The sequence below is a fragment of the Lissotriton helveticus genome (genome assembly GCF_964261635.1).
Source record: "Lissotriton helveticus chromosome 1_1 unlocalized genomic scaffold, aLisHel1.1 SUPER_1_unloc_71, whole genome shotgun sequence".
NCBI lineage: Eukaryota > Metazoa > Chordata > Amphibia > Caudata > Salamandridae > Lissotriton > Lissotriton helveticus.
In genome coordinates, this window is record NW_027611716.1 from 786,982 (window position 1) to 804,782 (window position 17,801).

General features: G+C 48.9%; 2 protein-coding genes and 1 non-coding gene across 3 annotated transcripts in view; 1 reads left to right on the plus strand and 2 right to left on the minus strand.

Moving 5' to 3' along the window:
* Positions 1-8,881, minus strand: part of LOC144806436 (uncharacterized) — a 101,774-nt gene extending 92,893 nt beyond the window's left edge. The window contains 1 exon segment of the mRNA XM_078672803.1: positions 8,841-8,881. The gene's annotated coding sequence lies outside the window, so the exon portion shown is untranslated.
* LOC144806441 (small Cajal body-specific RNA 16) lies at positions 559-737 on the minus strand. Its single transcript, XR_013605801.1, has one exon.
* A 573-nt stretch (positions 8,882-9,454) lies between the features above and the next one.
* Positions 9,455-17,801, plus strand: part of LOC144806435 (uncharacterized) — a 77,367-nt gene continuing 69,020 nt past the window's right edge. Inside the window, exon 1 of the mRNA XM_078672802.1 lies at positions 9,455-9,596. The gene's annotated coding sequence lies outside the window, so the exon portion shown is untranslated. The remainder of the gene's footprint in view (positions 9,597-17,801) is intronic.

Here is a 17,801-nt window from a genome sequence, read left to right on the forward strand (position 1 = left end):
ATATGTACCTGAGAGCAAAATAGCATTGCAGACTTGTGTAAGTACTGGAATAATGGACTCCATTACAGGGGGGAAAGGACAAGGGTCCAGAGCCGATCCAGTTTTAATTGTTGACACAATTGTTCTTATGTGGTCACTTGTTACTGCTTGAAAGCCAGGAAACATATTTGCCGGAGGTGGCGTGGGGGAATTGACTCTCCTTGGAGGTGATTTGGCAGAGAAGGTTTGATAAATATCATCAACCTTAGTGAAGAAAAAAGTAGCTAGAGAGTCACATAGTGCTTGTGACGGAGGAGGAATAAGATCTGGAGTGTTACCTGACAAACAGAACAGATGAAATAAGTTGAACAGATTTCGTAAAGATGAACGGACTAAGCAGCCAAGTTCACAAAACCCGCTTGAGATAATTAGTTTAACGTTACTTCGACAGTATTCCCTTTACCAACTGTTGTTTTGGAAGTGCAAGCAAGGCTCTATGTACCTTTTTCCAGGTCATCTGCTGAGCTACTAAACCATGCTAAATATACAAATTTTAGTCATAGGGTAGTTCACCTAAACGCATGTTTGCATTATCATACATGATCACCAAACTGCTGTTAAGATGTTCACACCTGTTACTGCACGAGCCCCTCTGAGGAGGTAGCCCTTTGGTTTCTCTAGGTCCAGGACTGGCTGCCTTGGTATCGAACTGAGCCCAGGCAGGGGTCAGCTACACAAGAGCCAACCTCCTTGACCATGTGCTCCATCAGTGGAGCGAAATGAAATATCCACACACACACATGCAAGAACAGGCAGTAAAGCAGTTTACACTTAAAATAAAATCAAACAGAAAAAAAATGACGTGGGTTTATGCCGGGCACGTTCCCGGGGAGTGTAACACGGATTACTTTCATTCTTTACAACTTCCCCCAAGGGCGCTATATAAAACCACTCAACAGACTACTATATAATTCTCATTCCTGCTCGTAAGAAGCTCCTCGCAGCCCAGGTATAAAGCACTAGCAAACGCCCCGGATAATTAATCACTTCCCTCCTAACTCCCTAAACAAATGGAAAAAATATCCACTAACAAAACAGTGCAGGAACGTTAAAGAAATCTGTGCGCCTGTCCAGGAAGCGCGGCACGTTCCAGTACTCCCTTACACATGCGGTCCAATCTTATCTACAATTAAAGGCTGTACGTTGCCTACAACACACTGCACGGAGGTTGACAGACAATTATCACGTTTCTCCACAAAATAATCCCTTCAGCGAGCTCGTTTCCCCACAAATCCCCCGAAGGCCCGTTCACTCAGCCACCAGCTCTTACCTTCCTTCTTGGCCTTCAGTGCCATGTTGGGGGTGAAAGAGAGACGCACGGGGTCTACCAGCTAATATCACAGGGACTCGCTCAAAGAACTCTCGCGAGATCACTAATCCAATCGCAAACGTTGCAACACAACTAACATTCCTGACGTAATTTTTTGTTGAGGCTTGACACACACGCTGGTGAACATTTCAAAAGCGGATATCCAGAGACCTATCCAGCCGAGCCTTGTCATTAATATGAATAAAAGACAACTAAAATATTGCCAAGTTGCTATGTTGGGTTTCACTTCCGACATTTTATTGATTATTCACAGAAAAAGTCAAACCGTTTTTCTACGATATACGAGGAGGAGAATATAACATATTTGGGGAGTGCGGAATGTTCTGTGTTACGTGTCTAGCCTTAACATCTCATGTACTAGCCAAGCGATGGAATAAACATATCAAGTAAAATAAAAAAACAAGCGTAAACACGAAGGAACAAAGCCCAGATTGGGGGGTGTGTTTTTTGATTGACTGAAGACTTCACAGAAAGAAAGAACCAAAAAAACACGCCCCCCCCAATCCGAAAAAGACGGGGCTTAAACTGACAGACAAACCTCTTCAGCCAATGGAGAAGAGGGGCGGGTTTAAGCCCCACTACTAGAAAACATAACATCTCGCCAGCGAGACTGCGCAAGCGCAGCCTACGCTAGCCGAGACCTAAAAATGGCATCAATGTTGTGCATTGGCATGCTGAAGGCACCATCTATGCATGTTTCATACTCCATACTCCGGAGGTGTGAGCTGGGAGCTTTGCTAGCGCTGCATTAATAATTTCGCTGCTCATACATATTTGAGCTTCTAACTATGAGGGGACTTAATTGCTTTTATCTTCTACCTCTTTGCGCCGTATTTTAAAGCTGATTGCACTGTTGCTGCCCTCGGGGATCCACTGGTCGGGGCAAGGGAGGGAGTGTGTTCGCCATCTTGGGGGACGAACGACGAGGTCGCAGACTAGTATTTGCTGACTCGCCTGCCTGGCCACATCCGGGGCCTAAGGCAAGTCCGTCTGCACCCGTCCGCGCCGGGCCGTCGCCAGGACCCCTGCCCTTTTCACTGCTGCTCGCATTGTGTATGTGCGTGATGAGCTATTGGCGTGGGAAGTTAAGTCTCCCTCTCCTGTCTGGGCTCCAAGCGAAGATGCTTTTCACTGTAAGTACTGTGCCTGCCATTTTCCATCTAAGGATTCCTATTCCCATCTAGGAGATGGTATTGATCTAAAGTTTTTGAGTCTGAACTGTAGATCTCTTGCCAAACATCACGGTGAGGTTTTCGATCTTCTAACAGAGGAGGCTGCGGATGTTCTATTCCTGACCGAGACATGGCTTACGCCCGACTCGTGGCTGAATCCTGGTTGGCCCTTCCTTCGGGATATATGTTATATAGTATTTGCAGAGAGGCCGGCAGAGGGGGGGCATTGCAATCATTGCAAAGGAAGTCTACAATTGTTCCCTGAGTAAAGAGAACATCGCTGGCTGTGAAAGCGCTCTGTTTAAAATCACACTGAACTAAAATTTCACTATGACCGGCCTCCTCATCTACCGCCTGCCAGGTCAATCTTGTCCCTTTAGAGAAGATCTGCTCAACAAAGTTGCGCAATATGGATGTAGGACGGCAAATTTCACTATTCTCGGGGACCTCAACCTCCATCTTGATAATTGCGGGACGGCTGAGAACGCCAGCTTTTTGGCGGATCTAGAGGCCTATCAGATGATCCAACAGGTTCAAACAGGTACTTATGTGCCTGGTCACCTGCTAGAGCCTATCTTTTCCATCTTAAGCCCTTTTACAATTCTACCGCCCGTTCCGCAGGCATGGACAGACCATTTTTTTGGTCCCTTTTAACATGCGACTTCAGGTAAAAGGCGACTTGATCTGCCCAGCTCCTGTTCTAAAGCGCCTTTGGCACAAGCTCGACTCTGGCTGTCTCTCGACATGGCTGTTGAGCCATAGGCCCCAGTTTCCGCCAGATATGGACACAGCAAATTCCTGCTTTAATGAGTGGGTAACCTCAGGCCTGGATAGTTGTATTCCGGCGAGGCTGGGAGGGAAATTTCGTGGGCCATCGAACCCTTGGTTTAGTGACTCATTAGTCACGGCCAAATAGGGCTGCAAGCAGTTGGAACGTGCCTGGAGGCGCTCCTGTGACCAGGTGGCAAAAAGGAAATATCGTGCCGCAATTAATCGGTATCATAAGCTCGAACCAAGTTTGTGGCCGATAAAATTCTGGCCAGTACTAACACTGCTGAAATGATCTTCGCTGTGCTGAAGAGCATGAAGAGCGGAGGCACCACGGGGACTTCTTCGATCTACTCCGATCAGCAGTGTACTGAGTTGGCCCTGTACTTTGTGAATAAAGTCGATAAGATTTATCAGGGTTTACCCACCCCTATTTCGCCCCAGGTGGTGGGGGACCCGGGGACTTTGGGTTTCATGGGGGTTGACACCATGTGATCTTTTCCTCCGCTGTCTCAGCAGGAGTTTGAGGCTCTCTGCTCAAAGATCAAATCAGGTTCACCAGCGGATCCACTGACACCTGCTCACTTTCGTCAGTTCCATTCTCTTCTTTTTCCGCTGAACCTCAACCTGGTTAATCTCTCTTTGACCTCAGCGTCTGTTCCAAGGGCCTGGAAACATGCTAAGGTTATTTCTCTGCTCAAAAAACCCTTGTTGGACCTTGCAGAGTCAGCTAACTATCGCCCAATCTCCCAACTGCCATTCTTGGCAAAGGTGGCAGAATCGCATGTGAAATCCATTTTATCCAAGTTTGGGGAGCAGAATGCCATCTTTGACCCATCCCAACATGGCTTCCGTGCCCGCCATAGCACTGAGTCTGCATTATTGGTAGTCACGGAGGCCATTCGGGCAACCTGGATGTCGGAGACTCAGCGGCCTTGGTCCTTTTGGACCTAAGTGCCGCTTTCGACACGGTCTCCCATGCGATACTCTTAAACCGCCTGCAGGAAATTGTCATCAGGGACATGGCTCTGGAGTGGCTACGGTCTTTTCTGGAGGGAAGGTCCTTCCAAGTTCACGTCCCTCCTTTCCATTCTCAAGAGCTCGCCTTGCGCCAGGGTGTACTGCAAGGTTCAGTGTTAAGCCCCCTATTGTTTAACATCTACGTCCAGCCACTGGCTGTGTGGGCGAAGGGAAGGGGTTTGTCACTGGTATCATAAGCTGATGATACTCAGCTAGTGATCGCTTTTTCCAAGAAAAGCTGTACCAACTTGATCAAGTTTAAGGAGGACCTCTCTGTGATGAACTGCTTACAGCTTAACGCCAGCAAGTCCGAGATCTTGCTGTTTGGGAAAGATCAGGGGCTGTGGTCCGAGATTTATTGGCCGAACCGCCTGAAACCTGCCCCCTCGCCCAAGGAGACAGTGAAAATGTAAATGTAAATGTAAATGTAGTTGAGCTTATATAGCGCACAGCTACCCGCAGTGGGTTTCCCGGCGCTTGCTTAGGGAACCCTTCCTGATATTCCCCTGTGAGATAGCAGGGTATCCACAAGGTGAAAGTCAGGCATCCCGCCGCGAGGGGCCGTTGTGGAGATTAAGCAAGCTGTTGCCCAGAGTCGCAGAGTGTGAACCCGTGAGTCGAGGAGGCACCGGGGCGAGAATTATCAAGTCCGTGGAATTTTTAGCCCAAGACCCGCCGGGGCGGGGAATTGAACCCTGGTCCAGGACCGATCTCAGATTCCGGGTCTGCCGCCTCTAACCCCTGAGCCACACTTCTCCACCTAGGCATTTGGTTTGACAATGGCCTAACATTTGACGCCAAATCCAAAGCAGTGGCTGGGTCTTGTTTTGGGCTTCTGAGGGGCCTGAAACCGTTGTTGGGCTTTTTCCCTCCTAAAGTTCGCCAAATCATCCCTCAGTCACCAATTTTATCTAGACTGTATTACGGGAACTGCCTATACTTGGGCGCGAACAAGGCTAGCGCCAAGCTTCTTCAAAGGGCACAGAATGCAGCTGCTCACATGCTGATGGGCCTTCCGCACACTTGCTCGGTTTCCCATGTACTTCAGAAACTTCACTGGTTACCAGTAGAAAAGTGCATTCAAGGCAAGGCACTTTGTTTGGCGCATACGATCTTGTCACCTAAGGCACCGGCGGAACTGACGGGGCTACTAGAGTTCTTTGCGCCACGACGCAAGATCTGCCGCCTTAGCTCTGGTGTGCACCCCGCATGTCTGGAAAGCCAGAGCGGGTGGCCGTTCCTTTCGCAGCCTGGCCGCGCAACTCTGGAACTCACTCCCTGTGTTCATCAGAGTGATCCGGAATCATTTTGCATTCCGTAAGGCCATAAAGACCTGGCTCTTTCCGGCTTTAAGCTTTTCGTATCTGGTTCTTGTCCGGGAGTCTGTGGTCTGCGCTGGGACGCCCCGTCGCTGGCTCTTTCCGGCTTTAAGCTTTTCGTATCTGGTTCTTGTCCGGGAGTCTGTGGTCTGCGCTGGGACGCCCCGTCGCTGGGGCAGCCATGCGCACTATAAATCTTATAAATAAATAAAATAAATAAATAAATGTTTGAAATTCTGATGAGATATGATATTATTCTATTCTGACTCGTGTTGCAGGCGAACCCTAGTACGAGTCTACACTAACTGTTTATTGCTCATTTTAAACTAATAAAGAGATTCAATTGAAGGACTCTGAGACTCTGAAAATGCATCTCTGCCACGGAGGAGACCTCTCTGGTTGTTTACTCGGAAGCAGGAGCAAATCTTGCAACAATACCTGAACTCCCGACAGTCATCTTCAAAAGTCTGAGTATAAAACAAGCTTGCAAAAACTATTTTCTTTACAGGTGCTTGTTGTTGTCCTAGATATTCATGTATGCATGCGTATCTGCGGTGGCTGTCCTTAAGTGGCATTTTGTTAACTATTCAAAAGTGTACTCAAAGCGAGCTCTGGCTGATGCTTGCGCACCACTGAGCCATCGTTGAATAAACAGGTTTTGTTTAAGTAAGGCACATTCAAATATTCTCCCTGTAGATGTGCGTTCATCAGTGGTAGGAGCGATCTTTGATGAGATTTGTTAAAGCAAGTGCTATTTGAAGATGCAAGTAGTGCATGCGTGCACTAGCGGCACGTTAGAATGTCAGCGTGCGTGTGTGCACAGTCAGCTCTTTTTGGAAGCACATACTTATGACTGTGGCGCACCCTTGCTTGCCCGCGCAAGGCGGATGCCGCCACAAGCATGAGTATGTGCTTCCAAAAAGAGCAGAGCAACGGCTAAAGGTCCTCCTATGCAGCACATGCGCAATGCGTATGCAAGACCTAAAAATGGCATCCAGTATGGTACCCTATACATGGGTGCTTGTGTTTATCAGTTGTTTCAGTTGCATGGCCTCCATGTCATGAATTAATCTAACTGCTGTGGTATTATCAGGTTCATCCATATGGAAGTTAAATTCCCCCAATAATGTAATGGAGCTCTTGCTGGCCACCATGTCTGTAATTAAGCTGGGAAATTCCTCTAGGAATGGAGGGGTCCTGGGGAGAAGTGTGGCTCACCGATTAGAGCGGCAGACCCTGAGGCAGAGGTCTGGCCCGGGACCAGGGATCAATTCCCGACACGGCAGGGTCTTTGGCTCAATGTCCACAGACTCGATAATTCTCACCTAGGTGCCTACTCTAATCATGGGTCCCACTCTGCAACTCTGGGCAATAGCTTGCTTAATCTCCACAACGGCCCCGAAAGCGCTAGGATGCCTGGCCTCACCTTGGAGGTGGCCAGTAAGGGGGCATCTCACAGGGAAAGCCAGGAAAGGTTCCAAAGCGGTATACAGCGCCAAGATACCTTTCAGGTGATAGTGCGCTTTACAAGTATACACACATTTACATTTACATTTACATAGAGCAGTGTGCCTGAAAACTAGTTACTCGCCGATGTTTTAGGCTGAATTGTACAGTTTCACTGTTGGTGGTGGCAACGGACGATATCATGCATTCATAGTCGTTTTTGTAAATGATTGCTACCCGACCTCCCGCTTTTCCCATCCTACCTTGTCTTTGGATAAGGAAATCTGGGGTTAGTCCTTGGATTATGTCAGGGTCGGACCAGTCATTAAACCACGTTTCAGTAACGAAGAGAATGTCAAGTTCTTCATTCTCTATTAGCATTATGATTTCTGTGGTGTGTGCTGGCATGGATCTACTATTAATAAGTCCCATATCTTATTCCTTGTGGGCCTATCTAGTTGTAGTGGCCCTTCAATCTTGTCTGAGTTAAACTTAGTCTGGCAGAGAGGGCATGACATCTTCTTCCCTATCAAGCTTGTTGGCGCTAGAGTCATCTCACAATGGGCTCTACCCAAGTATCTCAATGAGAGTAATAATGCTCTATCATATGTGATGAGCTTACCGTTTTCTGAGACGAATCCGGCATGGTTGCTTGCCCTTGACTGTGTCCGGATGCAGACAGGCTAGCCTTAGGCGGGCCAGCAGCGTGCCGCTGCACCATAAGTACTAACATGAAAAAAAAGTACATATACAGCAAACACTTATTTAAAGGTTAATTGCAGTTAGGAAAAGGAGGTAACTAGGCCTTTAACTTTAGGAACACCTTCATTCTTAAAGGCAGCCACTAGATATACATGCTTTGTTTCCCTACCCCGATTTACACCCCGCTGGCATCAGGGCGGCCCTCGGTCACATCACAGACCAAACTTTGTGGCCCCCGGGAAAATGTTTGTGAGTACGCGTGATCTAGATCAACAAAAGGCAGGAGTAGTTAGACAGGAGGACGAAACAGAAGCATGCATCTCTAAAAGGCACAAACAGGAACCAATGAAAACAAGCATTGGCATAGTCAATAGGTTTCGCCTTTGGGACCTTATAAGTGTTTAACCATGCAACAGTTGATGTTGTTGCACCAAGGATATTGTGCTGGATAACTAAACACTTATAAGGTCCCAAAGGTGAGACCTACTGGCGATGCCAATGCTTGTTTACCTGATGGGCATTGGCTGACCGCTGCCTGGTTACTGAGGCCCTAGTAAGGTTGAGACATATTAGGGAGAGTTTTAGCCTCATCAGATGATGCTGTGCAGGCCCAGGCCCAGGTGCAATGAGGCGCAGTCGGTGCTGCCTGGTTACTGAGGCCCTAGTGAGGTTGAGTCATATTTGGGGGAGTTTTAGCCTCATCAGATGATGCTGTGCAGGCCCAGGCCCAGGTACAATGAGGCGCAGTCGGTGCTGGCTGGAGTGTGTTCTTTCACTTTCGATTGGCGGGGCTGCCCCCCTTCACTCTGGTGAAAGCCACTAACGGGATTCAAGTCGATCTTCTCATCACAGACTTTTCAGGTGAAACAAATGTCACCGTTTGCTGAGGCCTTGAAAAGAGAGCGGCCTAACTCCAGCAGAGAGGGCCAATGAGCATTGTTGAGACAAAATAATCATCGATCGATGCAACAACAACAGATGAGTCCTGGAGAGCAGGCTCGAGACCCTCCAGCCCCAGACAGTCTTTGTATCTCTTGGCCTCACCTGGGGTTTCACGCGGGTGCTGTGGTCCGGTTAAAAGAAGGCCGCGGATGAACAACTGCGCATGCGTCAAGGACAGACACTGTTCTCACAGCACGGGCTAAAGGCGCCTTAGATGAACTGCGCATGCGCCGAGGACAGACACGGGTTCCTGCGCCGGCGCGCGGGTTAAAGAGGGGCCTTATGGCCGACCAATTGCGCATGCGCGGAGGACAGATACCGCTGCTAAGGCAATGGAACTCCAGAAGTTGTTGCAAGAAAGATTCACAGCACAGGCTCCGAGAGCGCAGTAAAGGGCTACAGCTCAGTGCCAGGACAGGGGGGACGGGGTCCGCGCGAGTACACAATGAATGAGATGTATGTGAGTGCAAAGCCCCTCGGTTCGGCTCGTGTACGGGGTGTCTCTGCGCAGGCGCAGTGAAACTGGCGGAGTATACGCTGGGCATGCGCAGTGGGGCTGAGAGTCCTCTGTCTAGGGCAGTTCACAGGCTGCACTCCGTGCAAGGTCCTAACTCGGCGATAGGAAGTAGTGGCTTCGCTCCGCACATGCGCAGCAGTGACGCGCGGTCCTGCGCGTGCGCAGCCGTGAGACGCCATGTTTTTGTCCGAGCGTTTGTGGCAGGTGCGGCGGCGTGAGCGCGCGCGTCCCTCGAAGGGGAAATAACACCGGGACACACTCCTCACAGGCAGCCGGGTCCCCAGCGTGCCCCACCTCTCCCCCAGGCCCTGCAGCCTCCACTGAGCGGTGCACAAGGAGAGGTGAGGCACTCTAATCCCAGTTTCCAAGCTCCATTGGTACTGTCATCTTTGTGCGTGACGGAGACTGTGTCTGTTTTCCGCGCATGCGCAGTTGCACGGCGCGTGAGACTGACTATTCTAAGCCTGGCGGCAGCATCCCCGTCTCTAAGGTGCGTTGGTCGCTTTGTATCTGGGACATGTAAACAGCCGCTGGGGCTGGGAGAAGGTTGAAGCTCCCAGTGTGGTCATGGGACGGGCGGGGGGAGCATTGCAGTGTTGAAGAAGCCGAGTCAGTCATCGGTCACTACTTGCACACACCCTCCCAGGGATCATAAGAGTGGCAGGAATTTGATGGTTTTGCAGATTGTTTTCTAAGGAAACCAAAGCCCCTGCAAGATGCCGCATTTGTCATACAGCAGCAGAGCTGCCAGGGTTTCGGATTGCTGTGTGTGACATTTTCTTAATTTCAGTGTAATTGTGAGTGACATTTAAAGCACTATGAGTGACACTTTCTCACAAGCAAAATCCAGCAATGAAGACGAGGGAAACATACAATTATAAGAAAAGACACCCATTTGAGCAACGAGAAACTCCTAAAAAGATCTTAAAATATATCTGCAAAGCACCAGAAATTGAAGGGCACAACCTAGTGCCCTTGTAACATGTTCGGTCAGCGGTCAAAGACTCTCCGCATTGGGGAAGCCTCAGGAGAGTGAGGCTGAGGCACACATAGGTTACAGTCAGCCAGGCTCACTGCTGCTCTCAAGCCTGTTAATGCTGGACGAACGCTTAGTCAACAGTGGAGTCACTAAGATAGGTGGTAATTCAATTCAGTTGTAGGACTTTGGCCATTGCAGAACAGCACTTGCCTTGTTGTCAGCTGTACGTATATTATTATATCCAGGGCCGGCTTGTTTGTTTGCTGGACCCCCAATGACCACCTTTGCTGCGGATTCCCTTACTACCACCCCTTTAACAGTCCCCTCAATTCTCCATAATCCAGGCGCGCAACACCCATTGGGCTGAGCGGGCTTCAGCCCCCCCCGTCGTAATCTGAAGCCCGGGCTGCCAAGGTTCAGATGACAGCACAACATACTTTCCTGATTTACAATGATGTAAAATAAGGAAAGTATGAAAACCGTTTTCCCACTTTCATTTGCATTAAGGCTCCACATTTATTCTCGGATGGTTTAGAATCCGAGATTGTGATTTTAATGACCCCTTCAGAGAGGCCCAGAACCAGCCGGAGGCAGCTATCCTCTGACGGTTTCAGCAACCCTCCCTGCCCCCTACCTTTTGTTTTCTTTCAGAGGGGTGCCACCGAGGTGATTTCCTTGCCTGAAGCAGGAGATTTCACTTAAGCACGTTTGATGTGCTGTGCATCATGGAGTGTGAAGATGTGCACAGCAGGGAGATATGACGCCAGCAGGAATTCCTTTACAAAGGAAAAGCGTCACCTGAACTGGCCATCCCTTTACCCCTGCTGTGCACATCTTCACACTCTCTCAAGTGAGGCCCCGCCTGCCCTGGGCATTTTGGACACAGCTTTTCGAGGAACACCTCAACTGAGTTTTTTTCCTTAGGAGCTGTCCTTACTTGTATCCAGCCTGTACTTGGAGCGTTGCTCAAACCGCAGATCTACGTGAGGAGGGGAGACACATTGTAATGGTAAATGTTAGAGGGCTCTGTGAAGAGCACCACACTCGCGTCCTGTGGGTAATGTACAGTCATTCTTTATGCGACCCGCCGCTGTGCACCATTACATCCCAGGTTTACAAGCATTATCAGTTTCCTGACTGGACACAGTGAATAGGGGTGCACGATAGTGCTGCTCATTGCGTCCTATGGCCCCTTCATTGATTGGAAGGGATTGTTGGGGTGGAGAGGAGCTGTGAATGTGCGTAAGCACGGATATAGCTCCTAGTGGGTTTTGGCTCTAGTTTCAGTGCTCGTGCTGGCTATGAAAGCGGCACATTGAGGTAGGGAGAATGGAAGCACCTACAGTTGGTGCCTGGGGTGGGGCTGTCACCAGATGCTGTCAACAGTGGCCCAACTTCTAATAGGAAGGTGCTAGCAGCCGAGGGGAAAGCAACTCTTTAATTTAATGCTTGACTGGTCCGTTCTATGATCAATCCGATTTTATTAATTTAACAAATCTTGCCACTGAAGGACACTAATTCTCCCCAAGCCTTGATTCTCCTCGACCTGTCCGCTGCGTTTGACACGGTCGACCATAACATTCTTTTAGACCGTGTCAGCGCAGCGGGCATTAGAGGTACTGCCCTTTCCTGGATCACGTCCTTTCTAACAGGACGTTCACAAGCTGTTCACCTCCCCGGCTTTTCTACCCCTCCCCTCCCGGTGCCCTGTGGGGTTCCCCAAGGTTCCTCTCTCTCTCCCCTTCTTTTCAATCTTTATATTCACCCACTTATCTCTTCTCTTCTTCAGCTGGGGGTCTCGGTGTTTAACTACGCAGATGACCTCCAGCTTGTCTTTGACCTTTCTTCTTCTTCTCACTCCCTATCCTTTTTCCGTTCCACCATGGTTTTTATCTCTGGGTGGATGGGCGCCAATCACCTCAAGCTCAATCCAGATAAGACTGAGCTTGTTCTGACTGGCGGCTCATCCAGCCCTTGGTCCTCTGCTTTCTGGCCCCTCTCCCTCGGTCCCCCTCCCACCCCGGTCGCCTCTGTAAAAACCTTGGGCATCAAGGTCAGCCAGGACCTGTCCATGCATGGCCAGGTCAGCGCTGTTGTATCTTCCTGCTTTCTTTCTCTTCGGTTGATCCGAAAAATTTCTCGTTTCTTTTCCCTTGAATCCCTTAAAATTATCATTTCTGCCCTCATCACTTCCCGCCTTGATTATGGTAATAGCTTGTTCGTGGGCATTCCTGCCTACGAAACCCGCCGCCTGCAAGCAATCCAAAATCAGGCTGCCCGACTCATCCTTCACTTGCCCAAAACTTCTCACATCACTCCTGTCCTCAAATCCCTTCACTGGTTACCTATCCCGCAGAGATCCTTGTTTAAATTAGGGTGCTTTGTCTATCGGGCTCTGGATCGCTCAACACCGGCGTTCATCAACTCCCTTATTTCCTCCTACACCCCTGTCCGTACTCTCCGTTCATCCTCTTCTGCCCTCCTCACAGTCCCCCGCTTCCGCAAAACTCGCACTGGTGGCTCCAGATTTTCTGTTCTTGCACCCCGGTTTTGGAATTCCCTCCCTCTTTCTATGCGTTCTATTCCCATCTTTTCACACTTCCGTAAAGCACTTAAAACATTCTTGTTCGCCTTGGCCTACCCCTGCTAATATTCTTCCTAGCCTTGCTTGTTCTGTTCCCTAGTCTTCTCAGCGCCAGGAAGCCGTTTGGCCATCGTGCGCTCTATAAATAATTTCATTCATTCATTCAAGGGTGTTACTTGGTTGGAAATAAAATGTTAGGCCCTGGTTCCCCACAATGTTTGCATCGATGGATGTAGGTGCTTTGATTTGGTTTCTGCACTCCTGGGTGGGCTGTAGGGTAACATGGTGAAGTGAGAGCAGAGATCCTGCGTTGAGAATTATGGCTGTGAAGTTTTGCAACACCTGGTGTGTCCTCACCTTACGTAAAGGTAACAAGGACCCCCTGAACAAATTGATATTGTAAGTCCTAGGTCAGGGATTAACAGAGCGAAAAGTAACAACCAAGGCACTTAAGTGACAAATTAATAATATTGATGAAGGATTACACAAAAGAGGAAGGAATGTAAGTAGGTCTGAAGACAAATTGTATTACTAATTCAATTAAAAAGAAAATCACATACAATAATACAAATCATATATATCAAAAAGACTTTAAAAAGGGAGAAATTTTATTTTCCTAATAGAATCAGAAAGAGAAACATTCAAAACATATTTATGAATTCTCAAACAAATTAATTCTCAAACATAGAAAGAGAGAACTTTATAAAACTGTGGCATTAACTAATGAATTCTCTCCGCGCGTTTCGGCGACCAGCGCCTTCTTCTGGAGTAGCCACGTGTATCCTGATTGGTGAAAACAAAAAAGGGGGGGAAAAAATATAAAACCAGATTTAAAAATAATACTAACCTATAACATATTCACAAAAAGTTATCATCTTTAAACAATTTTATAAAACCATTATGTAAATCAACCTACATATTACATCACTTTCACATAGTCAAACAATTACATTTTATTTTTGCCTCTTCTTAGAGGACCTTCATTTCTTTGTGCATTTCAAACCCAACACACCCGATAGGGGGGGGGGGGGGGCGGAAAAAAGAAGATACTGGTATTAAAATGAAACTATCATGGATGGTGTCGGATATCTTATAAGGGGAGAGATGAAGATACTGATATTAAAATGAAACTTTCATGGAAGGTGTCCGATATCTTATAAGGGGAGAGATGGGCACCCATTCTTCAAAATATACTTACATAAATAAAACAACAGCGTCACAGGATAAAGTCATCAAATGCAGACTCGTTTCTGTTTTTTAAAAAAAAGATGGGCAGGTGATTAAGGAAGAGGCTAGTACATATAGGCATATGAATATTAGATATTCATCACTACATTAAGCAAAAAGTATAAAGCTGTTTTTATTAAACCCCCCCCCCCCCCCCTATCGGGTGTGTTGGGTTTGAAATGCACAAAGAAATGAAGGTCCTCTAAGAAGAGGCAAAAATAAAATGTAATTGTTTGACTATGTGAAAGTGATGTAATATGTAGGTTGATTTACATAATGGTTTTATAAAATTGTTTAAAGATGATAACTTTTTGTGAATATGTTATAGGTTAGTATTATTTTTAAATCTGGTTTCATATTTTTTCCCCCCCTTTTTTGTTTTCACCAATCAGGATACACGTGGCTACTCCAGAAGAAGGCGCTGGTCGCCGAAACGCGCGTAGAGAATTCATTAGTTAATGCCACAGTTTTATAAAGTTCTCTCTTTCTATGTTTGAGAATTAATTTGTTTGAGAATTCATAAATATGTTTTGAATGTTTCTCTTTCTGATTCTATTGATTTTATTAGGAAAAAAATGTTTTCTCCCTTTTTAAAGTCTTTTTGATATATATGATTTGTATTATTGTATGTGATTTTCTTTTTAATTGAATTAGTAATAAAATTTGTCTTCAGACCTACTTACATTCCTTCCTCTTTTGTGTAATCCTTCATCAATATTATTAATTTGTCACTTAAGTGCCTTGGTTGTTACTTTTCGCTCTGTGTCCTCACCTTACACCACAAGTGTGATGGAGGTGGTGGTCAGGGGCGCGTGCTAGGCCTCAGTTCAGCTGTGTGGGCTTGGGGCAGTGATGCCACACATACCTGCCCCGTGTCTGCTGAGTGGGCCGGACAGTGGTACTATGGATGGGTGGTACTTGCAAGTGATGCTGTTGCGAAGCAGAGGTACTATGGATGGGTGGTACTTGCAAGTGATGCTGTTGCAAAGCAGAGGTACTATGGATGGGTGGTACTTGCAAGTGATGCTGTTGAGAAGCAGAGGTGCTATGGATGGGTGGTACTTGCAAGTGATGCTGTTGCGAAGCAGAGGTACTATGGATGGGTGGTACTTACAAGTGATGTTGTTGCGAAGCAGAGGTGCTATGGATGGGTGGTACTTGCAAGTGATGCTGTTGAGAAGCAGAGGTGCTATGGATGGGTGGTACTTACAAGTGATGTTGTTGCGAAGCAGAGGTGCTATGGATGGGTGGTACTTGCAAGTGATGCTGTTGAGAAGCAGAGGTGCTATGGATGGGTGGTACTTGCAAGTGATGCTGTTGCGAAGCAGAGGTACTATGGATGGGTGGTACTTACAAGTGATGTTGTTGCGAAGCAGAGGAGCTATGGATGGGTGGTACTTGCAAGTGATGCTGTTGCGAAGCAGAGGTACTATGGATGGGTGGTACTTGCAAGTGATGCTGTTGCGAAGCAGAGGTACTATGGATGGGTGGTACTTGCAAGTGATGCTGTTGAGAAGCAGAGGTACTATGGATGGGTGGTACTTGCAAGTGATGCTGTTGAGAAGCAGAGGTGCTATGGATGGGTGGTACTTGCAAGTGATGCTGTTGAGAAGCAGAGGTGCTATGGATGGGTGGTACTTGCAAGTGATGCTGTTGCGAAGCAGAGGTACTATGGATGGGTGGTACTTACAAGTGATGTTGTTGCGAAGCAGAGGTGCTATGGATGGGTGGTACTTGCAAGTGATGCTGTTGAGAAGCAGAGGTGCTATGGATGGGTGGTACTTACAAGTGATGTTGTTGCGAAGCAGAGGTGCTATGGAGGAGATGGGAGGAGGCATCGCCATCATCCACAGGAACACCATCCGTCTCACGACCAGCACCGACAACACCCTGACCAGCACCGAACACCTGCATTTCCAGATCCACACCAACCCGAACACCACCCTCAGAGGCACACTGATCTACCGACCCCCTGGACCACGCACACAATTCAGCGAGGACATCGCCCACTTCGTCAGCCCGCATGCCCTCCCCTCCGCTGACTACATCCTCCTGGGAGACCTCAACTTCCATCTGGAGAACAACAACGACCGCAACACCAGCACCCTGCTCGACAACCTCGCCAACCTTGGACTCAAGCAACTGGTGTCCACCCCCACCCACCTCGCCGGACACACACTCGACGCAGTCTTCTCTTCCAGCACAGACATCGACTTCAGCCACGCCACAGAGCTTCAATGGACGGACCACAGCTGCGTCCACTTCACCTTCAAGAGAACGACGACCCACCAACACCAGCAACAGGCCGCCCGCAGAAGCTGGAACAAGATCACAGCAGACCAGCTCGCCACCTCCCTGAGCCAGCACCCTCCTGCCAGCTCAGCGAACCCCAGCCAGGCCGCCGACAACCTCACAAAGTGGATCAGCAACTGCGCTGACGAACTCGCCCCACTGAAGACCCCGCCTAGCAGACCCGGCAGCAAGAAGGCCCCATGGTTCACCGACGAACTCAAGAGCTCCAAGAAGAACTGCCGAGCCCTCGAGAAAGTCTGGAGAAGGGAACCGACACCGGACAACAGGACCTCCTTCAAACTTGCCACCCGGAAACACCACCAGCTGATCCGCGCCGCCAAGAAAACAGCATTCAAGGACCGGTTGGACAACAACGCACACAACTGCAAGGAACTCTTCAACATCGTGAAAGAGCTTTCCAACCCCAGCGCAGGAAACAACGACATCACCCCATCGCAAGACCTCTGCAACTCCCTCGCTTCATACTTCCACAACAAGATCGCGGACATACACAACAGCTTCAACAACCAACCAACGCACACCATGACCGAACAACCACCCCCCACCACCACCCTACACGCCTGGACCCTGATCAGCACCGAAGATACCATCCGCACGATGAACTCCATCCACTCCGGATCACCGACCGACCCCTGCCCTCACCACGTCTTCAACAAGGCCGACGCTGTCATCGCACCCCACCTTCGAGACATCATTAACACATCCTTCGACACCACCACCTTCCCTGAGAGCTGGAAACACGCCAAACTCAGCGCCCTACTCAAGAAACCAACAGCGGACCCCACCGACCTCAAGAACTACCGCCCCATCTCGCTCCTCCCGTTTCCAGCCAAAGTCATCGAGAAGACCGTCAACAAGCAGATGGCCGCCTTCCTCGAGACGAACGGATCCCTCGACCCCTCACAGTCCGGCTTCCGAGCCAATCACGGCACCGAGACCGCCCTCATCGCCGCCACCGATGACATCCGAGCCCTGATGGACAAAGGAGAAACAGCGGCCCTCATCCTCCTAGACCTCTCCGCGGCATTCGACACGGTCTGCCACCGCACCCTAGTACGGCGCCTCAACAACATCGGAATCCAGGACAAGGCGCTGGAATGGATCATCTCCTTCCTCGGCGGAAGAACACAGAGAGTCCGCCTACCACCGTACAAGTCAGAGGCCTCCGAAGTCATCTGCGGCGTCCCTCAAGGATCATCTCTGAGCCCCACCCTCTTCAACGTCTACATGAGCCCCCTCGCGGCCATCGTACGCAAACACAACCTCAGCATAATCTCCTACGCCGACGACACCCAGCTGATCCTCTCCCTGACCAACGACCCCGCCGCCGCCAGAGCCAACCTGCACAAAGGGATGAAAGAGGTAGCCGAGTGGATGACGACCAGCCGCCTGAAACTGAACTCGGACAAGACGGAGGTCCTCATCCTGGGCTCCTCACCCTCC